The sequence below is a fragment of the Hetaerina americana genome, unplaced genomic scaffold (genome assembly GCF_022747635.1).
Source record: "Hetaerina americana unplaced genomic scaffold, ioHetAmer1.1.p SCAF_3, whole genome shotgun sequence".
In the NCBI taxonomy this organism is placed as follows: Eukaryota; Metazoa; Arthropoda; class Insecta; order Odonata; family Calopterygidae; genus Hetaerina; species Hetaerina americana.
Window position 1 is genome coordinate 64,268,681 of NW_027286874.1, and position 27,639 is coordinate 64,296,319.

The 27,639-nt window shown below is 42.5% G+C and overlaps 1 protein-coding gene across 1 annotated transcript in view; it reads left to right on the forward strand.

Annotated features, from left to right (window-relative positions):
• The window catches only part of Myo10A (Myosin 10A), a 247,824-nt gene that overhangs the window by 146,580 nt on the left and 73,605 nt on the right, over positions 1 to 27,639 (forward strand). The window lies entirely within an intron of this gene.

The following is a 27,639-nucleotide window of genomic DNA, read 5'->3' on the forward strand; positions in this document are numbered from 1 at the left end:
AGGATTGACCTGCACCTTCTGACCGTGTCGAAGGACCGTTCCAACTGTAGCCTTGGTGGCGAGAAGAATGCACCGTTGAAATAGATCGGGAGCGTAGTTAAGGGAAAGGATAGGAATCATCTCGGCTGGCTTCAGAGGCATTCGGTTTGTTAAGGCACTTCGGTAGTTGAGATCGTATTACTCGGCAAATCAACATAGATAAATCATTCGCTGGAAACGATGGTCGGTTAAACTTCCTTCGGGTAACCAGACAAAAGCATTGCCAATAAAATGAGCCTCTACTTACGCCATTCATCGCCCTAATTTTGCCTTTTAGTGAGGTAAAACGTCTACCTTCAACTGAAACTAGTATTATTTGCATTCAGCGAATGGGATTATTTCAAATGCGTATGCATACGTGTCGTCTGTCCGGTAATGCTTCAATCCAGCGATGGCGTCAATGGACTGCATTTTCTGTCTTTCAGTCGTATTTTTCGTGTTTCTAAAGTCATGTCTAGATGTTTTGTCGAAGTCTCGTGGGGAAGCCAAGAGGGTTAGTGTCCTGGCGCCAGCGGGCAGTCGGCGGAAGAGCGGGGAATGGCAGGGTGGCATTGGGCGCAAACCGTGGGAGGGCGCCGTAGGAAGAGGAAACTCCCCCGCATGCCCTCGCCGATCACTTTCCCTCTTTTTCGCTCGGAACCCGTTGGCGTACATCTCCGCCAAGCTCTTTTTGCGCGGCCGCCTCCGATCCTCCTCCCACCCGCCACACCTCCCTCCCTCTAAGATTCCCCGCCCCGCGCGCACATCGCCTACATTTTCTTCCTCGTCCTCTTTCAAGAACCCCTGCCGTCTATCTCTCTCCTCTGTGACGACCGGGGTTGTTCGCCATGGTTACCGGCCGGGAGGAATTTCTTCCTCCTTTCGCCTCATATTATCTCTCTTTTCCCCTATCTCCGAGCGGGAGGGAAGCGATCCCCACCCTTTGGTTTTTTTCACTCCCTCTCTCTCTCTTTCTCCATCCCCCGAGTTCCCTCTCCTGGTCGCAAAGACGGGTGGGTCGTGACCCCTTCTCGTTGATTTGTACCCCGTGTAAAATCCCTTCCCACCCGCGATAGAGGCGTACTTTATTCCTTTGCTTGTCTTTCTCCGCCATCAGTGAAATGTTTCGAGTGCTCCGCAAAGAAAGAAAAAGCCATCCCGGGGCATCCTCATATTTTATTTCTTACCCAGGGAAGCGCGGATGAGTCGCAGCGGTGCGGAATAGCGTGCGTTCCTCTTTCACTGTCGTCGTTATTCGGTCGCGGGTTGTCTTATGAACGGGCATGGTCAGGCTGGTTGCTTTCTCCGACTCTGGTATCCACGAGTATCATTCTGCATCTACATGTCTACCCTGCAAGTCACCCAACGATGTATGGAACTGGGGGAAAGCACCAATGGAAAGGGAAAGGGGAAGGATTTTAAAGGATTGGAATGGAAGCCTCTTGTTGTTTCCATCGCGTATTTATTCTTCGCAGGAAAGAGGAGACCCTATATAAATTAGTGCTTGACGTATATTTCCCCTATTTTATTTTCGTGTCTGCTCGGCGAGTCCTTAAATTATCCCACGGGTAATTGACTGCGCCCAAGGAGGGAGTCCACCGCCACTATTTTTTTACGTAAATTCCTCCCTAGTGTTAAATCACCTTCACTATTGATTTCCTTCCGTGTGGGAGTGCATCGTAGTAACAAGCTCTTTATCCATTATCATCAGTAGTATTTCTATCCTATGGTTAAGGTACTGCAGCCCTCCATTCTCCCCTATTGATAGTTAATTTCCACTCCCCGATTATAGCTTCTCCGTTTTACTTCCTTCTTAATTTTTCCCACGCACTTATCTCTTGATCTCCCTCACGGGATTTTCCCTTCAATATTACCTTCCATTATGTTTATAACTAATATATTATGCCTCAAGGTGTGTCCGATCCATCTTATTCCTCGGTGCCTTAGAGTTCTCCATGTTTTCCTTTCCTATTCTTCTCTCGTATATTCTCCCTCGTTCCTCACTATGTCTGTCCATTTAATCTTCACCATTCTCCTTCAAAACCATGTATTCAAAGGCTTCTATTCTTCGCTGGTACACTTATCCAATGTCTCTGATCCGTAGAATTCCACGCTCTATGCAAAGTACATTACGATGAATTTATTTTAACGGATGTTACTACCATGCATAGAAACTTCTCAATACCATGAAGAATACATTTTCTCGACGAGGTCCCTCATGATTTTTGCGTTGTTTAAATCAAGCTTGATGAGAGCACAATGCCTAAATTTGTCTAGAAAAGACAAAAGTGTACATTCTGTTAACAATACGTTCAACGAATTTTGATAGTTTTGTTAGTTTACGTGCTACCTTTACTTATGTGGAGACCCTTGATGAGTTGATAGTGATATTTCTTCCGAGATGCGTAAACGAAATGCCCTCTTCTAAGACAATCCCGCTGATTGTGTACACAAATTCCCAGCGTAGATCCTTTCGTTTTCTTCCCATATACCGGGTCAAGGTGTTATTGAAATCTTTTGGCAAAAAGGGGTAATCACCGCTTCGCTGGGTGTTGCCACGTATTCAATTTTGTTATTACTCTACATCAGTTTGGTCCAATGTACGTATGTATATGTGTTTGTGTGTGTGTGTATATATATATATATATATATATATATATATATATATATATATATATATATATATATATATATATATATATATATATATATCTGAGTTAGAAGAGTACTGAAAATTTAGTTGCGTATCATTAAATCAAATGCCCCAATACCGTGGAAGGTGCGAAAGACAGCTCCAGTTATTTTAATGGAATGATTGCCTAAGCAAAGGTTTCGAGAGCGTTTGAGTATGACATTTAGACAGTTTTTTAAAAGCATGTGCATTATTTAGTTAGTACATTCTTAATTGGCTCTATCAAACATTGTTATCATTATTACTTTTAAAAGCGTGGATTTAACTATCAAAATTACGTTTAACGACACTAGAGACTCGTTTAATTCACCACGTAGATCGTGATGGTTGTCGGTACAGTTGATTGAAAAGGTTCATTATCCGGTGACGAGGTCGACCGTCATAAAGGGCATGGACAATGGGTGAAATACAGCGGAAGAGAAAAAATCTCTTATTATACTTCCGCCGAAATCTGAATTACTCTGCAGTAATATCTATGATATAATGATTATCAGTGACTATGACTTACGTACTTAAGTGGCTTAACTAATTATATTTGCTTCAGTCTCATTGTTGCCCCTTTAAAGACTCAAATAGATTGTTCTTCCCGATTTAAATAAAGTTATATGTACTTTTATTTCCATTTAAAAAATTTCATTCAATTGTTGTGTTGCTTTAAGCATGAATTATAGGCTTTAAGTCTGTGTATCTAAGTTTGGTGAACTTATCAATTGGTTTAAAAGTCCTAAACTCTCATTATAAACTCTCCTCGATTTGTCCATAGTTTCTCTCCTTTCAAAATTCATCAAGTTCAGGAAATTTTAGATTTTTTTTCGCATTTGTTTCAAACCTTTGTAGAATGCCAGACAAATGAATTGACGGTTGAGTAGCGTACACTTTATCATGGGCTTCTTCCTCCAATAGAGGAAACATCTTACCGTGTCAGACGAGGATCTATCCTTACTAGGCAGTATAATCACCAAAGTTAGCGACTGTCAGGCCTCGAGAAGTTCTGTTTATAAGTTGACGGAGTGGGCAATCGATTTCGTGCGGCTTTTGAAGAGGAAAGTCCGTTTTTGGCAATTTAAGAATTTATCCAAACATGTTGTTAAAGCGGAAAACCACCCAGACATCATCCATCCGTGTTATTTGGCATCGAGAGCCGTTACGAAACCGACGCCTTTGGACTCGCGATAGCCCTCAACAGTCACCCAGCGCACCGAAATTACATCCACTTTATTGTTTGAGGGTGACCAGCCGTAACTAAGGGAATGAATCATCGAGCGCATCAACGCTAAGACGGTTGGAAACGCACGCTTCTGCGGGGAGCCATTTTCCACGGGTGGGATGTCCGATGAGAGGGGGGGTAATCTACAATGTTCCTCCCTCGTGTCCCCTCTTCCTCCACCACCACACTCTTTCTTCCCCCGCGTACTTCATTGTAGGCTGGCTTCGTAGCGGTGCTTGGCACGGCCCCTTTCCATTTCAAACAGCACCCCCCCCCCCGGGCTGCATATTTCATTATTCCCCCGCCATAGATCCCAGCCGATTGCTTACGCACGACGTGGGGGAGTCTCACCCCACTCCCATAATTTCCGTTTGGCAGGTGTAACACAACCTCCCGTGGACGATTCTTCCCCCATCCGCCCTCTCCACCGTCCCCGACGCCCTTTATGTCTGCGCTTTGGTCGTGTGTTTCATGAACGGATCGTTTCAAAATGAGACGTTCGCTCTTGTTAGCAAATGACTCAGAGCATGGATTTCAACCAACATTTGTCTTCTATTATGCTGGAAAAAAATCCTGTTCAATTCAATTATTTAGAATGGAAACTAATTGCGACGCATCCACGAATTCTTATCAAATGCTGATGATTTTGAAAAATTATAGTGTTTTTCGAGACAAGTTGACCGTCGGACTAGACTTCAGGGTATTTGGTTTCATAATTTTAATTGCTAAATGTCCGAGGTGAGAAAAACACCAAGATACTCCTTTACATTTAAATTTTAATGCCCTACATTAAACGAGGGAGTTTTGTGAAGCAGTCAATTTCAGGTGTTGCTGCGCATAAGCATTCAAGATCACTGTTACTGTCGCCAAGGCGACTACTCAGAGCATATTTTCGCAGACCGTAATAAAGACAGCTTTTATATAATTAGTACCGTTTAATTTATAATGGTGGCTATTATATTTGCTTCAAAAACGACGTTTCAATTTTACTTCCATGGAAAGTCCAAATTTTTCAAAACGGTCCCTGATCAGTTTTAACCCATGTAGAAGACTAGTGCAATTCTTAAATCGTTTTGGACCTGAAATAGTTTTTCGTTAGAAGTAGAATGACAACGATGTCGGATATTCTTCATTCTGCCTATTCCCTATTACTTCTACTGGATCCTAGGCATACACATCACAGTACACATCATCCGCGTACAGCGCAGAATACTTCTGAATGGGAATTCTTAGATGGGCTTAGAATATTCTCGATTATTATTCCCGGCGTTGAATAGCTCTTTCAATGCGAAGAGCCCAATTCACCTCTTCAAGTCAAACTCTCTCCTTCCGGTTCCGCCCCTCTCCTGAGAAGGGAGGCGAGAAAAATAACTTGAAAGGAATGCATTTCGAACCAATTTCACTTCAGGTCTAACCTTTTACGCATTCTCATTTCAGTATCCGAGCAAAACAAATGTATAAATCCCAGTGCATGCGCACGCATTTTTTTATCAACGTTCATGTCTCACCCCGAAGCATTAGGGTAGACGACTGAGCGAATAATAGAAACGTAAAACAAAAATAAGTGAGGGAGGGACGGGGGGGTTTTCGAGGATTTGCTGGGGCGAGTCGGACGGGGGTGGAAGCGGAGAGGGATTCGCGGAGGCGTGATGGGAAGCGTCCACGGTTGGGCGATCGCCCTGGCGGCGGCGAGCGCATTTTCCTCTTCCGCCCTCTCACGCCCCCGCCCCGGACGCCGAAGCCGCCGCCCCCTCCCGACCGCCCCTCCTACCCCCTTCCACACCTACAACGCCTCTTCTGTCGTGGCAGACCGTTGGTTTTCATTTTTTTTCGGAGTATCCACCAACCCTCGCCCCCCACCCCCCCGCGTCGCAACCGAAAAAAATTGTATTTTTGTCTCAGCATGCGTGCCGTGGGGGCTGCGAAGAGGGCGATGGGGAGGGGAAGGATGGCGTGACCGCGTCCGAAAACCCCCTCGGTATAATTCCAGTCTCTCCCCTCCGGTACACTTATCTCTCCCAACCCTTCCTTCTCCACTCCCGCCACCGCGGGTCTCCCACCCCTCGTCCACGCGGGAAAGGGATGGGAGGCGCGGGACAGTGCCCGTGGACGGAAAAGGGCGAAATGGTTTTAGGTGTTCGGTTCCGTGGTGCTGAGCTTTCGTTTCCGGAAGCGGTGCCGCTTGTTGTCCGGGCGATAATGACGCAATGGCAGACGCCTCAATGGTTGGGAGGGAGAGGAGGAAAGGGAGGGGGAACGCGTTGGGATAAGAGGAGCATTGGATAGTATTCGTTGCGTGGGGCGACGGTGTGAGACCCCTTTCGCGCACCCTCCCCCCTCTCTCTCCGAATGAGGGATTTTGAATGGAAGCGGCAGCAACGGCACCTTGACCCTTCCTGCACTGTCTGTCCCCCTCCTCTACGCTCACCACCCGTCCACCCACCCACTCAAGCCCTTCCCCCGAGTCCAATCCCCTTTGTTGTTCTGGGAATCGTGGAAAGCATCTCACGCTGGATTTGGATTTCTGTTAATTGTTCGAAATAATAATATACCGCATCGGAAATGCATTGACTTTTGGAAATCGCGCGGGAAAAGAGGTTGCCTCGGAGCCAACTTTCTAAGACACTCCTCTTTTATTTTCATTTCCAACTCTTAAAGTGTTTCGAGTGCCGTTGGCGCAAAGGAAGAGTAATAAGAAATCAACTCATCCCCCTCAATCATTTTTTACATATAATACACATGTCTCTGGAAGCTTAAGCTAGGCATTTAAATAAGATTACGGACAACCCCTTCTTAATGTAAGCAGTGATAACGAGGGCTTTGGAAAAGGAATATAGTTTAACTGATGTGTGTATGTCTGTACCATATTAAGCAAATGTAAAAGTGGATTTTCAGAGAGGAAAATCTTTATTAATCTGAGCTTGGGGTTGTCCTCGGTCTGGGTTGTACTCACAGTTGCCTTTTAAAAGTAACCTTTAATGATTTCAAATGGCATGATTAATTTACTTCATAAAAAGGGAGTGAAAGTTGTAGAAATGGACAGTTAATTTTTTGCTCGACTTTCATTACCTTTCCTGTACGGTTTTCCTCGCTGTCCTTTTGCATACATAGAACACTCCAATTCTGAACTAACCGTCTGCCAAGTTCTGCCACGAAGTTTCTCCTTTTTACTGGCAGAAAGTATCCTTCTGCATAACCGCGCTCATGAATGTAAAACACTTTTTGCTAGCCCGATGTCTAAATAGTCAAATAAGTGTGGAGGTAAGCGAGCGACCCTCTGCTCCTAAAAATAATTATTTTCGGTCGTGATCGATGCCTTATGTGACTTTGGGATTCCGATAAAGTCTCTTCAAGTGTGTACTTAGAGTTTACCAGGAGAGGAACCATCCAATTTACGTACACAACACCCTAATCTGAGGTGGAACTCGCAGCCGATCTCATAGGCTTTGCTGTGTAAATTATGGAAGACAGATGGTAGAATGGCTTGACGTGGAAAATTGCCAGATCTAGTAGGTTTTAGATGGATACCGTTTTGGCCAACTGTTTTGAAAAGCAGCGACTGTGGCAACTTGGTGCTTTAAGATGTTATCGTTATTTTCTACTCCAAATCCAGAGTCTGCGGTCACCAAAAGAGCTGCTTCGGTAACAGTTCGTTTGTGCCTTGTGGCAAATGCAGGTGAAGAGATATGAAAATGTTTTATTTTGTGTAGGTTGGAAAAGGAGCCACCACGGAGAAGATATATTCTACATGTCCTCTTCATCTAATCGCTCGAATTATGTTCCTAATATGGATACCCCCTAGCGAATCACGCGAAGAATCCATTGATGCGTTAGGTTTCTTAATGAATGTTAAGATCTGAATGAGTACCTAGGAAACACAGCTGGTTTCCGTTGGTTACTGAAGATTTTGTAAACTAGCCTCTCAAAATTTCCCTTATTTTCAACTATCTTTTCCAACTATTTTGGAAGTTATCGAGGGTCCTCTTCCTAAAAATACAGTCATTAATCTTACTCTAGGCTGCGTTAAGATTTCTGAACCTACCGTATTTAGTTAAAGAAGGAACTGGAAAATTACTTTCTTCTCCGAAAGCACTCTCCTACGAGTTTCTCCAAAGGCTTAGCCCATTGTGGCATTGTGGACACCGGGAAGAATCTTAGCTTGACGCATCCTCGCCACGAATGATTAGTAGAAAATGTCTTGAAGTTTCACCTCGTGACCGTTTTCGACTTATCACTCTACCTTAGTCGCTCTTACAAGGGATAAAGTGAATGAAATTTCAAACGGGGTTCAGTGTGGCGTCCCACTATCACCAAGAAGAACGTAATTCCATGTTTAATTTGTTTCGCGCAGGGTACGAATCCTCCACAATATCATAATCCAACTTTTTCCCTTACCCAATCTATTGTAATGCCTTTCACAGCCCGGGAAATATTTTATTTCGGAGTGTTATCAAAATAAGTGATGTTTCCGTCTCGCTCAATGGCAACTAAAATTCTAAGCCGGATCAAGTAAGGTTTTATGTGTAGGAATTACACTGCGAAAGGTGTGCGATCCGGTACAAATTTTATGACAATTTCGTGCCTTGCTGTGTTGAACTTTGATCCATCGTCTGAAAATTCAAAAAATAATATTTTATTATAGTTAAAATGTTTAGGATGCATTTCAAACTTAAATTATGAAATTCGGTTGAAAGCCGATCAAACTTATCCAATGTTGTGTTCCATTAATTGGCGTCGACACATTCGAATCTTGAAGCTGGATGAAAAAAAAGGAAGAATGTACGATAAAGCTACCTAGAGTCACCGCCCTTAATCGACCTTAATATTTCCAAGCTTTATACACTGATAATGACATTTAAAGTGGCAATCGAGGTAGTAGTCCCTGGGGTGCCCTCGGGTTGGGTCTCGCAAGACTTTCTCCCCCTCTGCGATTGCGAGGGGAGCGCCTGTGTCCGGCCGAAAACTGTTATTCCATCGTTCACTCGCCTCTAGATTCCAAAACTCAAGGCGGTTGCGCTTTCGAATTCGGGAAAACGATAAGCTCCAGAGCGTGGCATTCAACGACTTGATTTTTTTCGGAAGCATTATTATATTTTTTTAGATCGATGGATTCCAACAACCGGAGATCGAAGTTACCATTTTGAACTAATTCTCTGGATCGACATCATACGTAATCTATAAAAGTAATTCAATACGTTTTAGCATTTAAACGTCTTAATAATGACAGATTTACGAAAATATATTTATATTCTTTTCCATGTTGGTTCACTCGTTATAATTGTATTCCCTTGATATGGTTGATATTTCTGCTTCGCTATATATCTCCGTTACTTCTACCTGGGCATACTTTGAGTCAAAAAACGGTCCAATTTATGTAAAAATTGTTATTTAAACATGTCTAATGCTTATTTTCTCTCGCGTTCCTTATTTTCGAACCCATTAGGGTCGACTACACTCTTATCTTCTGGTAAGTGCTGCTGGGAATTCATTCACCTATTTATCATTGCTATAATGCATATTTTTATGAGGCTCTACAGTCACTATAATAATATTTGCATATTCCGATTTTTTTGTGAAGGGAATGAAAAAATGATGGGGAAGGATTTTGTCTTATTAACGATAAAACATATTTTCCATGCCTGTTTTCGAAAGGCAAAGGAGGGTGTCTCTTGGGACGTTTTTGATAAGGAATAAGACATTAATCGGGGGAGGGGGGAAGCGAAGTTAGATGGGGAAGGGGAGAAATCAGGGAGGGGACCCGAGGAGGAGGTGGAGTGTCTCTGCATTGGCGCGAAAGTGGAGCGACGGCGATGAAACGGTAGACGTCCCGATGGCAATATCGCCGAAGTCATTCACTCGACTTTCTCCACCAACCGCCGTTCACTTATTTCGTGCTCTTCTCTTCATTTCTTCGTCTCTCGGTTTTCCGGCACTCTCTCATCTTTCGTTCTCGTGGCTTTGAAAGATTTGCGTCATGCGTGGGTGCGGAATGGATTCCAGTTGTCTCCCCTTCTCCTTTGGCAATTTCAAGCCTTTTCTTCATTTACACATTCGAGAGTAAATGACTTTTCTTCGAAACGTATTAACTGTCGATAAATAAATGTCATTTATAGAGACTTCAATTACATTGTAGTCATTGTGTGTGGCTGAAAAGTGGCATTTAATTAATTTCATTTTAAAATTTGTTGTCTCAGGCGTAACTTTGTGGAATTTGCATAACATATTGAAATGTAATGAAATAATTGACTTTGTAATTCCACACACTTTATTTAAAAACACACGACCCAGGTTTCGACGTTGAACGTCATCATCAGGTGGTCCTCATAGAAGCACGCTGGCTATATATACCTTCTGATCATAGGAGGGGGGGGGTTGGTCAGAGAGGGAGGTCGGAGGGGTAAAAAAGGTTACAATGTAGCTGGGAAGAAAAGAGAATTACATTTTTGATTTAGAAGAGTGGTAGGTCTAGGAGTGGGGAGTGGGAGGGATACAAAATTTCGTTGGCAAGATCATCTTTCCAACGGACACATTTCAAAATTTCTAACTGCTCCAAAGCATCGAGCCTTTGACCTTTTTCTTCAAAATGAATAATTTTTGTCACAAAGTCACTTTTGTGATCACTTTCGATGAGGTGTTTTGCAAAGAGGGATGTTATGTTCTTATTTTTTACACATGTGTAAAAAATAAGAACATAACATCCCTCTTTGCAAAACACCTCATCGAAAGTGATCACAAAAGTGACTTTGTGACAAAAATTATTCATTTTGAAGAAAAAGGTCAAAGGCTCGATGCTTTGGAGCAGTTAGAAATTTTGAAATGTGTCCGTTGGAAAGATGATCTTGCCAACGAAATTTTGTATCCCTCCCACTCCCCACTCCTAGACCTACCACTCTTCTAAATCAAAAATGTAATTCTCTTTTCTTCCCAGCTACATTGTAACCTTTTTTACCCCTCCGACCTCCCTCTCTGACCAACCCCCCCCCTCCTATGATCAGAAGGTATATATAGCCAGCGTGCTTCTATGAGGACCACCTGATGATGACGTTCAACGTCGAAACCTGGGTCGTGTGTTTTTAAATAAAGTGTGTGGAATTACAAAGTCAATTATTTCATTACATTTCAAATTTCATTTTAGTTTCATTAATTAGATTCATTCGTGATTAACTCCATTCCGCTTTTGTATGATTTCACAGCAGAATCGTCTTTTGGAATAGCAGAAAGCAATGAGGCCACGTCACACTTGCTAGGCTACATTATATCCCTTTCTGAAAACGTCCTATTTTCTTCTCACAACTCGCAAACCCACTAAACACTGCGCACATTCGTTTTTGGCATATTTTTTGCCGCTTGCCAGTCGGGTATTTTTGGAAGGCTTTGGAGAAACTCTTTATAGATGAGTTTATGAAGAAAGCACTTTTCATCTCTTTTCTTTAAGTAAACACGGATGGTTGAGAAAACTGATCTCGACTTGGATAAAAAGTAATGAAGGTAATTTTGGGCATAAAAATACGTATATCGAGACCATTCACAACATTTTGTTAAATTCTTGGAAGACCTTAATGGGCGGAATCGGTGAAAAGTCAAAGTCAACGGCAACTAACGAAAAATGTTTGCCGACGAAAATTGTTAATTTTTCTTATTAAGACTTAATTTTGACAACGAACTGACGCCCATAATAATTTGTTAGCACGTGTTATTTTTCTCATTTTTTTATTTTTTTCTGTAGTTTATTTCAATTACTAAAAAGAGAATGGTTTCTCATGACAACAAAATGCAGGAAGTTATCGAATAAATATAATTTTCAATTTGATTCCCCATGTATAAATTGTTGATCGAACCAGGATGCTAATCACTCCCAGACCTTTCAAGATGATACTTCATATCCGTACTTAAACTTCATATGCGTGTTTTTTTTTAATTTCGACGATTCATTAAATAAATACGCAAGTGATATTCCAGTGAATAAATTGGAAGAGATATGCCACATATAGTATTATTAGTTAAATTATGATCTTGTCTAGGCCTAGTCATTTCCTTTAATTTGACTCCCATCAATTTAATCATTTAGTAATGTTATTTAAAATTTAATTTGATATAGTTTATTCATCTCATCTCAAACCAAGTAACCAGTAGGTGCGATACCAAACATATAGTGTACGTAACAATAAGTAAAACTTTTATTGATATAAATTATTGCCAATGAAGTTATGTGCATAGAAATCATTTTTCCCATGATTGAAGTAGAGAGACTTGCTGAAAGCTTTCATTTTTTGGAAACAAGTAAAAGAAATGCTTTGATGTCAAAATACGGTAATGGTCGATCATATGCTGTGTGTAGTGATGGAATTTGTTTTAAAATAAAATTAAAGTAACGATTACAAAAAATGGCCTAAATTTTTCCGATTCGGTTCGCTTTTTAAAGCACGTCTGTTCTCCAACTTTGAAATGTGCACTTGAAATAGTGCCATAAGCAAAGTATTTAGCTCACGTAAAGTGTGTGCGTGTAGTGACTTTAATTGATTGGGAAAAATGTTAACTGAGGTAACGTACTAGTTAACTGCTCCCCCGAACGCAACTGATCTAAGGACCAGATTAATTCCTCGTTGGCACCCTGAGCGAATTTTTCGCTTCGTCGGAAATGTGTGGCTCCAGAAAAAATATTATTAATGGAATTTTTTATTCGACGTTCTACTTGCTCCTCGACCATTCCACCTTATTGCTCTCCTTGCGTTCCACACTCTCTTGCCCCCAGGATTGGGGCCAAGAGGAAACAGAAAAACCACGGAGAGAGTGAGATAATGGTCTCTTCGAACGTCGATATCCTATTGTGACCAAAGGTCTTGCTGATTCCGCTCGATTTGTGCTAAGAATCATAAGTTGAAATTGAATTTATAGGGTTATTCCGATTATTTTTACTGTCTCTTCCGCCCTCCCCCGCGAACCGTAGTCTCTCCTACTCAAAATTTGTTCAATTGCCATTTCAGTCGGTCCTCGGTCTTCGTCAAGTTTCGCTCTTGTATACATACATTTCTCGATCTTATTCCGAAAGCGTCGCATTCAACTCATGTCTCTCTCTCTCTTACTCTTTTGGCGTTTTATGCGTCGAAGTGCGTGACAATTAAACGATAGTGGGTCAACTATTTTGGACTTAAATCGTCAAGGAAGGCTCAATATGGCTCGACTTACCATTTTTTTTAGTTTATTACCAATAAGAAAGAGAAATTGTGCCACCGGCCATGCATTGTGCTTTAGTAGGTAAACTGAAATGATTTATTGAGTGGCGTACCCTTGTTTTCGCACTTGCTTCGCTACGCTTATGGCTGCGCGGCAGCTCAGCGGTGAGCTGAATTCTAGCCTATCCACCTAGTAACGATAGCCCACAATGTCTAACGTTTGCTTAACCAGTCTCACACCCCATTCCTTCTCCTCACACTAAACGTCTGTGGGTAATGTTTCAAACGCTCTATTTTCATCCGCTTTGTGAGGGGGGGGGGAATGTTTAATTTGGTAAAAACAAAGCATTCGTTGGAAAAATAAATTGTGCGTATGTGTACCCTTAACTTCGTTTCTGTCGATGCTATTCAAAACTGACCAACGCATTCATTTAAAAACGCGAGGTTATTTTTCCCCCATCATATGAGTCACCGTCTGCATAATCCCCATTGTTCTCTCCCTCTTCAACACCCTCGTGTCACGTAATGGCTAAACCTTGTTCACAACGGAAACGATTAATTGGGGACCTAGCCGGTTTAAGACCCGTCGCCTCTTTATCTAGAAACTCTGGCCATCGATGATTTGATCGGATAAAGCCATTTTTCAAGTCATGGGTGTCCCTTTTTTAAGGTAAAAACAATTGCCTTCTCCAGTTCCTCTCTACCTTCGCCTCCTCGTCTCCTCCCGCGGTCGCGAACGACAGCGGCGAGGTCGGCAAATTGCACTCGGTGGTGGTTTGCCGGTGATTCAGTCGACCTGGCTTGCATCAACGGATCGCGTGAAGCCATCCCGGTTCCCTTCTACCGAAAAACTCCCACCAAAACAAGTGAGCAGCCCTCGCTCTCGCGTCGCGGGTACCGACCTCTCCCCCGCTCTTGAACTGTTTCGTGGTTTCGGTCTCGCGCAATGCGCTCTCGTGATTCATATCGTGGAATCGCATAACGATAAGAGCCCGGTGGATCTAGGCGAACACTCACGAACCTATTTTTTTCCCAGTGCCGGTGAGTTTACTTTTTTGGTTTTGCGTCACGCCATTCTGACGGCATTTATCCATATTTAGCAACAGGTGTCTTTGTTTGCAATTGTAATCCGTATTCAATGGTGCTCCGGTGATGGGATGGGAGTGGAAATCAGATATTACAGCTGTTCTCGAAAGATCAGTGGCGATATACCTCCCCCACTCCTTCTTTGGCATCTGAGACCCTCCTGCATTTCTCTTGTTGCTCTCACGGATACTCTAGGTCGTAACCTAACCGTGTCCTTCAGGGTGTTGGTATTGTTAACATGCGGATGAAATCTGCTGGGCATTGAAATTCGAAGCCAATTTGAAGCGGATGTGTGAGTTGTAAATAAACGTAATTGTTTGCCACCAAACTGATGATCTGGCGGAAAACAAGCTTGCGTTGCAAAGAATTTCTTTGGTAAGGATAACAATCTTACGATGACGACCTCTTGTTTATTGAAAAAACAGTTGGATAAATACATTGCTAAACTGTCTAAAAAATCCAAGGCCATTTTCATTTTCACTTATGATATCGTGGCTCACGTGTTTTTCCCCTTTTATATCGCCTAACTAATTTGACTTTTTCATCATGGTTTTAGCCTTATATTAACCGTATTTAGAATTTATTTGGTTGGTTTACACTTTTTTAAGCTCCCCGTTCCCCGCAAATTATAGTCTGTTTTTCACCACCTTAACTTTTAAGGTGTTTAAATAAAATTTTCATCCTCCACATTATAAGTGAATAATGTAGATAAAGCTTGGTTAGATTGACCTTATCACGTTAATAACCCTATGACTCAGTATTTTCGTGTGATATGGCCCTAAACATTAGTTCCGTTCGTAGTATATGGATGAAACTATGATATGAGAATTCAGGTTATAGGTTCGATATAATTAATTTTAAGTTAAATGCAATATCTTTGCATTCATCGCTGATACTTTAAAGCACTAGTGCTTTCTTTAAAACTTAGATGATTCCGCAATACGCTTTCCCGTCGTATAACTTTGGCTCCCAATTACTGAATAATTCGTTTCCTACCCCTTACATCGGTGTCCCTTCCGCTTCCCTCCTAAAAAGTAACCGGCATTTCCATGTCAACTCCCTTCTCCTGCCCCTCGTGCCTTTCGCCCATTCACTCCGACCATCCCTTCATCCCTGACTCCCTCTCTCAACTTCATCCCCTCCCACGCAAACACAATTCCCTCCCTTCCTTGTTCCCTATCACCTGTTTTTTTCCCCTCCGCTCTACCCAGGCTAGTTTTTTCCTCGGGACACACCTGCAAACCGTCCCGCGCGTGCGCAGTGAGCCAGGAGAGCCTTTTTTTTAAGCACTCAACTACCACCTACCACTTGTTTCCCTCTCGGGAAAGGGACGAGAGAGGGGGTGGGAGGAGGAGAGCTCGCTGAGTCGGGAGCGCGAAGGGATAAGAGTGGGGGAGGAGGAGATATCAAGGCGGAGTTAGGGGAAGGGTTTTCCGGGAGAAGAGGGGAGAGTTTTGAAGGAGGAAGGGGATAGAGGGGGAGAGAGAGCGTGTAGTCGTTCGGATCCGCAGCGCATGCGGCCAACTTAGTCTCTCGCTCGTGGTCACCTATCACAGACGAGTCTTGTCTCGAACTTTCGTCAGTTCCTTTCAAGTCCATCCATCCATCCGTGCGCGCGGGCTTCGAGGGAAGGAGGTGTGGCCGCGCGCGAGCTCAAGTGTCCCCCCGGTCGGTCGACGAAAAGACGCGTTCGTTTGACTCGAAAGAAGAAGCTTAAAAGTGATCTCGAGGTTTTTCCTCCTCTCTGAGTGGCCCCGTCAACGCGTCCTTTTAGAAGGACTGTTATTTAAGGGTCACAGCACCCGTAGTTTGGGATTCTGTGAACGAGTGTACCCTCTTGAATCACTTTGTCCGCCGCTTGCGTGTTTTTTTGTCATATTTTCCCACCATCCCGTCGAGGACTGACCTGCGATGTGTTTGTTGGCGTGGGCGGAGGATTCGGCAGACGAGGAAGACGGGAGGAGGGAGGCTGTCGGAGCGGCGCACATGAGAGCGGACTGAATGCGCGCCGTACGAAAGCCGCGCGTGGTAAAGTTGTGGACGAAAAAAAGATACGCAGTCATAATTGAATGGAAAGTGATTGGATATTAAATACCGGCCTCCTTTTAATATCTGTCTTACTGGATGAATTTCAATCAATGGAGCGGATTCCCGGCTCATTTGATTTCCTGAAAGGTGGAAAATTTTGAGCCAAACAGTGATCCAGGATTGTACTGCATTTATTGCAAGACATTGATTCCAAAGAAGCAAGAAGAGACATCGGCTTCTTTCAGCAGTGGAGTTTCTATATTTTTTCTAGTGCAATACTCCTTTTACTACACAGTTCCTTTCATCGTATTCATAGGTACTCTTTTGCACAGGTTTTCAAATGTTAGTTATTCTTCAACACTGAGAGAAGGCATTCAAGTGTTTTATCCGTTACTTGGGGATAGCGGTATCGTCGCTGAGAAAAGGAGTGTCTGCATGTATTTTATCTTCCTGTAATTAATTCGTGTCTCATTTACTAAGCTTCGAACTGCACTTTAAATTCCTTGTACTAGCCATGCCGACTCGACTTTACTCCCTTGAAAACCGCGCCGAGGCGCCAAAAGTAGTTGAAGTCACCCTGAAGAGAACCAGTGAAGATGACTGCTCGCCAGCGAAAGACGAAAGCGAGGAGAATGCCGAGAGGGTTACGGTAGAAGACGTTCGCAAGAGTGGGCACGTCTCCCTCAAAAGGTTCTCACTGTTTCGTTTCGTGGCCAGGGGTTGGGGGAGAGATGCGGAAGACGCAAGGAAGAAGAAAGGAAGCGGAGGTGTTGAGTCGCAGAGGGCGAAGAAGAAGGGCTCCACCAAACCCGATAAGGACCAAGCAGGCACGTCGGAAAACGGAGATGATCCCGAGGACCGAAAGCATGATGACGATGGAAGTTCTTCTGGGGACACGGAGGACAGACGGGAGAGACTTGACCGGGACATGAAGCAAAACTGGGCCGACCTCCCGGCGACGCTACGGAGGAAACGCCTCAGGGAGAGGGAATCGATCTTGGCCGAGTTCCACCACGACTCCATCACCACTGAGACATCGTATCCCATGCGGTTGGAGCCGGGACCTTCCGGTATCAACAACCAAGAAGCAAAGACCTCACATTCCCATTCACACCAGACGGACAACCTTCGGAGGACGCTTTCTCGAGACAGCCTTCTGTCAACGCCCTCCTCCTTCGCGTCTTCCTCCCGTGCGTCGTCGGCGTCGTCTTCATCGGGGGCGCCCCCCCAGTCCTCCTCGTCCTCTTCCACGTCGTCTCCTCCTCCCTCAGTGAACCAATCCCCAACACCGGAAGTCAGGGAGACACGAAGGTCCTCCTCGCACCCTGATGCGTCATCATCTTGCCCCTCCGCTGACAACGAATACGAGACCTTGGAGGTGGAGCCGTCAGCCTTCCATCGTCCTTCCCCATCGACTTCCTCCGTGTTATTGCCCTGCATCAGTTCCTATTCAGAGAATCTCACTCCATCGGATGATTCTGGGACCGATTGTGATCACACGCCCACGGAAGCTTCCAAGGAACAAAGGGTAACTCGCTCCGGCCACAGGGTAACTTTCGGAACTCCTGAAGTACAGTCGGATTCCAGCACGAGGGAGGGGAGTGGTAAGGAAACGGTAGAAATTAGGGTCTTACCGAAAAACGAGGATGAAGAAGAGAGGGGATGGAAGTTGTGGGTGGGTAAGAAGGATGTCACCGTGTTTCCGAGCGTTGAAGTCACCTTGGCTTCAGCACCCGACGAATTCAAAGATTCGCTCGAGGACAAGTCCGAAGGCAGCGAGAAGACTGACGACTCAGGGACGGTGTGCTCTTCTGAAAATGGAAGCGCTGGTAGATCGGTGAGAGAATTGTTGAGGAGGTTCGAAGTATGCGGTGCCGTTTTGACTGGGATTGCCAAAGAATCTGAGGATTGCTCAGCCGAGACAAACGTTGCCAAAGAGGAAATGGTCCAACAGCCTCAGGTTAACAATGAGGAGGTGGCGGTTGAAGAAGGGGAGAGCACAGAGAAAGCGGAGAACGATGATAATGACTCGGACGACAAGAACGACACATTACGAGACATCCAAGAGACGCTTCTTCGTCTTGAGGAAAAAGTTCGACTCTATGAGAGTAGGCTTGCGACTGAATATATGAGCAGGATGGGGGGAACGCCCACACCCATTCGAAGTTTCTTGGAAGAAGAGCCATACAAAGGGATAATCAGTGCTATGCAGGAATCTAAGTCCACACCTGAATCTTCTGGAGAAGAAGGTGCCACTAATGTCAGTGTCGTGGAAGTAGACGGAAAGGCCACCAAAAAAGATGACGGAAATTCATCTGCTAAAAATTCCGACAAGGTAAAAATTTCAATTACTTTTAGTGGAAAAATTATTGCCTCAGCCATAAAATGCTCACGCAAACAGATAATGTTACTGCGACTAAAAATCCCTTTTATTTACGATAAATATGGCAGAGATGGATAAGAAATAGCTTCACTTGTTTTTTACCTGGGACCACGCCTCGCTCTACTTTTGTTTCCTATTTTCCTTAGAGAAAATGAGTTTGTGGAGGTTGCGATTCCGTTTTATATTAATCGGGTATTTTACCTTATGTGCTGCAAACTTTAAATTATAGAGATAATTTTTCAATTAATGATACTTGTTGGAGCAAAAAATATGTAGTTTGTCATTAAATGAATTTATTGTGTACACTGTGAAGTAGTCGGTATGCAAGCAAATACTGAAATTAATTCGGAGGCTGTTGTATTGGTCCATGGGTGAATTTTAATTTTGACATATTTATAGTTTCCAAAGTTTACTTGCTCATGCTGCTTTAGTTTAGATTCGCCTCTTTATGAGTGAATGTAGGATAAAATTCTTTATTTTTTGCTCATGAACTAATTCATTCGAGATCTGCTAAAGTTGGGTTTGCGTGGAATGTTGTGATTAGTGAATTTTTGTTTCTATTTTATTTCCCTATTATCACACCGCCCTATGAGTCTAATGTTAATCTGATAGGGTTCAATACCAAAATTATCAATAGAATTTCAAGAAAATGACCTAAGTTTGTTAGTTACACTTATTTCAAATGGATTCATTAATTATGGTTTAACCTTTTTTTATGTGAATTAATGTTTCAGTCGTTTTTACTTCAGTGAGCTGTCATTCATCCATTAGTTTACCATCCTATTTTAGTGTCTGACCAGTGTTTTTGTAGGATCACAAATGTCACTTCTACCCTTTGATATTAAACCCCAGGGCTTGTTGCATTTAATCTAATGTTCTAAATATGATTTATAATTGCAAAGGAAACACTTGGTTTTTCCACATAAAATATTTATTCACGACCTAGGTTTCGACGCTCAGCGTCATCTTCAGGTGGCAGTGGCAGTGTTTCCTTTGCAATATGTATCGTTTCCACAAAGTGACGCCTGAAGCTATCTCCTTTATGATTTATAATGTTTTGGACTGATTACTTCAAAGCCAGTGATAAATTTTCAGGCGTTATCTGACTGGCATGACGGATATCCGTAAAAAAGTAATGCGTTGTACTTTTTCACGGCTTCATTTAACACACTAGAGACCGGTTTCACTCTGGTCTCCATGTAGAGAGGGTGGAGCCGACCGAAAGATCTTACTCCAAAGTTATTGGCCCTCTTATTAAAATGGAAATAACGTCCTCGTGGTCGTTTGCAAATAACCAGGAGTTTAAACTCTCCATTTTTATAACAAGCGAGCGTAGTTGGCCCCGTAGAACCGAGTTAAAAAAACATGCTCTTGCCTCTCCCGCCTTTCAGGATCTCAGCATGACACTCCATCGTGGATGCCTTTCTCTTTTTCTCCGCTAGTAAACGATAGCAGTTTGCGGGGCTGGCATTGTCGGTGTCCAGAATAAGCTTAGATCAAAGCTCAACGTGGTTTCATTTCAATTACTGTTTCACTGGGGGGAAATTCACAAAGTATGACTGTGACCTACAAGATCACTTTTAGAACTCTTGATCCCTCATTCTGGGGGGGAGGGGATCTTGGGGATGTATGCGAGATGTGAATGTAATATCAAAATGCAATTACGTATCTAAATGGAGAATTTCAATGGTGGAATTGATGGCGACGATAATGTTCTATTATCGTTACCCCGCAAATTTCTGCTACTTCGTCCTACTTCATTTGAAATTACATTTAGCCCTCAAGATTATGATCAAACGATAGAAATGCTAACCCACTATTTATTCGAGTCTTTCCCTTGGTAAGCGAGGCATAATTGAGAAACTTTTACGGCCGATTTCATGGCTGAATGGACGCTTTTTTGTATCCGTCACTTTAAACCGTCTTCATGATCAATCTCCATATGGCGAACTCAAAAAAAGTCGAGTAGGAAAAAAAACTGAAGTTAATAGTTTGTCTTGTGCTGCTTTGAAGATTTCTGTAATTCGGCACACTGACCAGGTTAACAGAGCGCAACAACAGGCTAAGAGAGGAAGGGGAGAGGGGAAATTGTTTGTTCACTCTTAAGTGACGAAATGCATAGCATTGTTCAAGGTGATTGATCGACAGGAATCGGGAAAGGAGAAAGATCTCAAAGTGAATGCATTTCTTGTTGCACCGAGGGATCGTTAAATTTCCGCGTTTTACGAGAGTCGTATATTCAAGGCCATTGCATTGTAGTATTCTTCAAGGATAAGGATTCAACGTGTGTTGTTTGCTAAAGAGAACATCGGTGGCCAAACTTTGCCGGAAAGAAAAAAATAGCGAGCCCCTCAGGAGGCCGAATGTTACCGTTGCATTACAAAAGTCAGAAACAAAGTTCGTTTTTTACCTAATTTACTTTCATTACGTTCTATTATAGATTTAGGGAATAGTCCAATAATATTCACTTTTTCTGGTTTTTTTGCAACTCTTGGGTGCATTTTTGGACGGTTTCGTGTTCTAAATTTATTTCTTAGGAATGATTTTTCATAACCATTCTTTTCTGGTATCACAATTCCATTTCTTAAGTCTTTGTTACCCTAATGTGAGTATAGATGATAAGATCAGCAACGGGAAAATTTAATAGCCTCTGGCCAAGGATTTGAAGAAAATGGCGGGGAAGAGACGTAAATTTTTACCCGTGCGTTATCGTTAATAACGTTGAATGATTAGTTCGTGGCGGAGGGTCGTAATACCCCCTGCAGTATATGCATACCCTAACACTGCGCCAGAAAGTTTTGGATTCTGTGTAGATGTGTACCATCAATTCAAAGCGTAAGAATTCATGCCCTGAGAGATGGCATGCGAAATCTCACCTCTCATAACTGCTCTTTTTATCTCATATTTCATCTGTGGCTCTCTGCAGTTAGATTTCATCAGCTTTCGTAAAAAGTGCAAAGTACGTTTTGGGTGTAAATTGAACATTTTTCAATAAAAATAAAAGGTTTTAGTTATTTCATATAATCAAATAAAATATATAAAATTACTACAGGGCCTTAAAATATCACAATGTTGGATTCAGTTTCAGGAGTAGTGATGGGGCTTGTGCTTCAAGACGCTATATAGAATCTCCAGGCAAGATTTTCAAAAAGAAATCGTGACCAAGTGCCCATTTTAAAAGGCCTCCTTGTTCAGTGTAACCGATGCTGACGTTTCGTTGAAAAATTTTTGGTAGTTATCTTCCGAAAAATGTCTCCCTACGCCTGTCGCTCGATGTCACTCAGTCGTTCTGCGAACTATTCCGTTCCTTCTGCTGCCGCGATAATTACTCGTTTCCGGTCGCCTTATGCGATCGATTGGCGGATAAACACGAAAATACACAGAAAAGTCGTTAAAGAGCTCGTTTAAAAAATAGAGAAAAATGCCTGACCTTCCACTCACAATCTTTCACTTTCTCTATTCCTCCAGCTCAACTCACTCTCTCTCTCTCTCTTTTTCTCCCTCCCCCACCCCTCGACCGACCCTCCGGCATTCCCCCTTCGCCCGCCTCTTGCTCCCCGTGGACCATCCGCCTGCGTGAAAGTTTGAGATCTCTCCTCGCTAAGCCATCCTTCCATTCTTATCTTCCTGCCGTCTTCTCTCCATGAAGGGAAGGCCTCCAATTCACTGGTCTCCAGCAAAATTAGCCTGCAAGAGCAACGACACGTTTACCCCGAGGTAGAAATCTCTCCCTTCATCCCTTCTATCGTAGAAGAAGAAAAAAATACCGCAGATGAACCTCGCCCGTCAACGTAGTTGTCCAAATGGAGTAAAGTAATTCAAAATATGAAAGATACCAGTGGCCCAGCTTCACCTAACCAATTTCTTTTAAAGCTGTAACTGGATTTCATTTGCACTATAGGTCATATCCGTATAATATTTAAATGCATGTGGGCATTTTCTTTATCACGGTGTCTTCTGTGGTCACACAGTTTTGCAGATGTATGGGTCGCGGTAGTCCAGGGGTAGAGCGTTGGATTTCTGACCGGAGGGCCCTGATTCGTTTCCTGGTCACCCTCAGAACCCCGTCGGGCCTAGTACTGGGTGAACCCTACCGTCACCTACCAAACCGACCTTCGGGTTGATTACTTTGTTTATGTTTTTTATTGACTAATTTATTTTTCCAGGCTTGATGTACACTGAAATCGATAAAAACGTACAATTTTAAAGTAATCTTATGAAAATTCTTATTTGATGCCTTAATTTGAATTTAAAGGAGGAAATAGGGTACTTCTGAGCTGTGGTAATTATGAGGAGGGTTCTTTTGAGCTGAAAGTAATCATTATCCGCTGCGAAATTTATACTTAAATCGCATGTTGCGTGGAAGCTTGGTTTCGCCTCCAACGTGATGTTTCCCTAAGTTTCTCCTAGTTCCAATGCACGGTTAACCTTTTCATCTTGGTGAGGTAACACGGGGGAATACCCGTCATGTACGTTAAATTTTCGAGAGTGAGCCCCGCGTTAAACGTCTAATTCCGTCGATTTGAAAATTCTAAATTGACCCAAACGGCTGCGATTTCCTCCGCTCCTTCGAACACGCGCGAATCGTTTTGGGAGGTTAACCGTGACGGATCGACTGCGTAACTTGCCGCACTCGTTTCCGCGAGCCGTCGATTGGACACGAAAGTACTCTGCTCTGAAGGTTTAAGTGCTTACAGTAATGAGGGGGAGAAGAACGAAGACAATTTCATTTTTATTATTCATTTTCAGTAGCGGGCTCAAATTTTATCATATTAGCTTATTTGAGTCATTAACAGCGCAACTTCCTCACCTTCGTAATTATTTTTTTAGTGATGGTAGTAGTAACGGATCCAGAAAACCTCATGAGATATACCAATGGGATCTCAAACTTTCACGTAACGGATCCAGAAAACCTCATGAGGTGTGCGGTCCTTTTCATATTCAAATAAAAATAATTTTATGGCCTTTTCCCCTCCGAAGAATGTTAAATATCGTACTTGGTTAGAAACTAATCGCACTAATTCAGAGACCGCACGGCAACCTACAAGAGATAGTCTTTTATGATCTGGGGATAGCAGGTATTCAACATTAGTTGTGTCGTCTATTTAATTATTATTTCATTTAAATTTTATTAAGGCCAAAAATATTCCCCAAGGACACGGTGACATGACCCCCATCTCCTTGGGCAATATTGAAACATGTGAAGCACCGCCTCAGTTTCAGCCATGTAAATACATTCTTAACTCTTGACTTGAAGGGATAAAGGGGTGCGCACGTAGCGCGGTTCTCAGGGCAGAGGCGGTTTGCGTGCGGTCGCGTAGCCGCGTCGGTCGTACCGTGAGATGTGTCAGCGAAAGTGCGGCGCCAGCACTGGCAATCAGGAATGGGCCGGGCCGTATATGTCCGCCACATGTACAACCACGCGCAACCCGAAGGCACCTTCGTGCTCGTCGCCCACCTCGCAACACCACCACCACCACCACCCCACCCGTCCCCCCCACTTTTCCCCTTGCTCAAATCCTTATCCTCAATATGGGATAGCACTCAACGTCGTCGCCTTCATCTCCCCACCAATCTTCTCCGCCCCTTCATTTGCATTTCGCCACGTGATGGGTCCTTAGTTTTTGACTCGAATTACCCCATCGACGCGTTTCCCTTTCCGTCATAATTAACCCTTTCTCTTACTACATTCACGTGTGATGCATACGACCGGAAATTCAACGATCACCCGGATGGATCGCCTTACTATATTGTTAGTTTTATCCCAATCTTGCGCAATAAATATGGCCAAGTTTCTCTGCTACGAAGGGTGTGTCTTCCCCGACTATTCCCGACACTCCTAGCAATGGAATGTTACCATTTTTCAATAGGTGGTGGTTGTGGATATATAAATACTCTTTGCATGTATACCTGTATCAATTGAATAACTCCGACAATCTCAGGAGAAACATCCTTGAGCTTTTATCAATTGGACAATCTAATAGATATATTATTGCAACCAAGAAAATGGTTCATCATATTGTATAATTGTGATATAAGTTAATTAGTTAAACAACTGTCTTTAGCTAAGAAATTACGTTTTGGTCAAATTTTTACCGTGTTTTGGATGGTTTTATTGAAAGTGTATTTTAGTGACAACATTCACATTTTTTTGTATCATTGAAATATAAGATTAATTAAAATATAATCACCCTATTACTTACCATTATAACTTGAATACCAGTCTCTATATGATGGCTTTTCCCATGAATCGTTCCTTCTCATTGATATGGATGAGTCTTTAGTGTGTGTGGACTTTTGATTGCATTGATTGGTTCTACACGATCAATTTCTTTGTGCAGTTCTCTGGGGAAGAAAATATCAATCATCGTCACCGTAATTCTCTGCTCCTAGGACGCAATTCTTAACGCACGTGACTGAAATGCCATCTTATGTTGCATCAAACTTGTATAAAGATTAGTTTTGTTCTATTGCGAACAAGGCGGGTTTTTTTGTGCGTCAGAACTCCTTGGGAAATTTCCCTTCGGGTATTTTCTCTAACATTCTGCCATAGACAGTCTACTTGTGGTGTTGACATTGTTGATTCATTGTCCCCTACGTCCTCCGTGCCTTCACTGTGTTCTCTTTTACGGCTTGGCTCTTAAAAATCGGCGATTTTCTTGTCGGTCTCACCATTGCTCCCCCCCTCCCCATCTCCCTCATTCCTCGCGTTTCGCCGTCAGTGGCTGGTCGATGCTCCCGGCCTTCGTGATGGATACTTGGGACAGTGGGATAAATTGACATGGGATACGACAAAAGAAATAGCCGAGGAGCGATATTCGCGGTGCGTGCCTTCGAATGTTATTCGGAACGCTAACGAGTGCCTCCCCAGAATGTTTTATGCGGTGGGAGAGAGTTGGGATTAGCCAAGGCACTGGCGCACTCTCATCCCCAAGAAGGATAATCAGGCATTGAAAAAAACCATCGCTCTCTTTACCGAAGACTTTCTCCCTCTGCCCCATCCCTCTCGCCCTCTTTTTACCGTTTGGTTTGGGGGAGAGACCGTGGTACAGGGCAGGCGTAATGTAGGAGGACATAGTCCGCAGTAGTTAAGCACCATACGTATACAGGGAGCATGTAATCAAATTGTTAGTTAAGGCCCCTACTAGTCGTTTTGTGTACGTAGTCGCGTGATCGTGAATTTTTATCTGTAATATTTTTTTCTCTTTCTTTCTATCTCTACGTATCTAGATAACTCTTCAGTGCTTGAAGGTGCGCAGCATATGCACTGCATCACGTATGTTATGCGGTTTAAATGATAAAAAATTGCACGATAAATTTCTATTGTCATGCTTTTAAAGAAGGGTAATGCTTAGCCATTCCGCACGGAATCGCATAGCATGTGATATTATTGGTAAGGTCAATTACATCGTTCCGGCTCATGAAAGAGCAGAAGTTACTTTAAGGCTATCAACTCTTCAATGTTACACCGCCAAATTTGGCCTATGCTGGTTCTCCTTGGTCCCTCCTTCGTAAAATTCTTTGTTCCAAATATCTCTTGCGTATAAAAGTTAGTGAAAGAAGAGTCATTTTTATCGTTTATAATGCATATTATTAGTTTGAATTTGGAAGCATTCTGTACTAAAATTTTCTTTAACTGAAATTAATTAATAGCCATAAAGTATCTTCATAGGCGCCACAGTTCATGTTCACCATTGTTTAATCAGCAGGAATGGTATTCTCTCGCCCGCTACGAATGCCAGATTTGGTGCACACTTAAGTTTTGATTTTTGTAATGATATCACCGGAAACATTGTTCTCGGTACAATGTTCTGAGGTGTGTATGTAAATTACCCATTGAGTATGAAATAGTTGCAGAATACTATTCACGGCATTTTTTTTATTATTCTTACGGTGTTCCAGGATTTCGTAGTTGATAATTGATTTTCCCATAAAAAATTATATTGATTTTACGCTTATTCGTATTTATTTTAATTTTATTTACCCAAGTACCTGTGTTAAGTAATTAAAACTCTGTTTCTAGTAAAATTCGTAATCAAAACTTGATCTTTATTGTTCAAGGCGAGTTGGGTCTTTTAATCGTTGACTGTTTCACATTTTAGCATAGATTTTACGATTAACTTTGTCAGGCATTTAATTAAAGTTCTTAGTGTGCAGTATTATCATGTAAATATTGTATTTCGTCGTACATAGCGAAATCCCTGCTCCAAAGGGATTAATGAATGTGTCTATACTACCCATTAGCACGCCTTAGGGTCCTCAGAAACATTATTACTATAACGGCCAGTCACTTCCAACATTGAAGAGAAAATTATTTAATTCAATAAAAGTTATTCAATGTTAAGATTTATGTATATATGTGTACATACTTACCCTTAATGCCAAAAGTAGTATCCCAAGCTTTGGAGGTAATTAAACAATATATATTTTCGTGGCGTAAATTTAATGCAACCTCTTGAGTATATAGTTTGGAAAAGACGTCAATTTCGATCTTCGTGTAATCATCCCATTGCAAACCTTCATCAACATATCCCATATGGTTCGAAACCACCTGTTTGCTATCTATGGCTGGCATTAATAAATAATGCTTGCACTGTCAGAAATTACAAGACTTACCTTATGCTTCTCGTCTAAAGGGAAATTATAAAGTATCATTGTTACCTAACATTTTTAAGCCATAGTATTTCAGTTTCTCTGAGGGAAAAATATTTCATGCGAAAAATGTCGAAGTTTCAATTGACAAAATAGAAAGTTATAAATGTGTATGCTCAGATTTTCAAATTCCACCGTTAGCATATTAGCAATCAATCATAAATCTAGCTGTTTGTGAAGTTGTCCTCATCTGAAAGCCTCACATTTCGTTTTCCTAAACAGGCTCTAATTTCGCCTAGAGCATTCAATGCTGAATTGTTCCGCAATGAGTTTTTACGATTATTTTGATTTACGATGTGAAGGTCTGAGTCCGTATGAAATACAATGTCTTACTTTCTTGCAATAGAAACAACAAAGATTGATACATGTTCAAAGACGTGGACGATCGCATCTAAAGCAG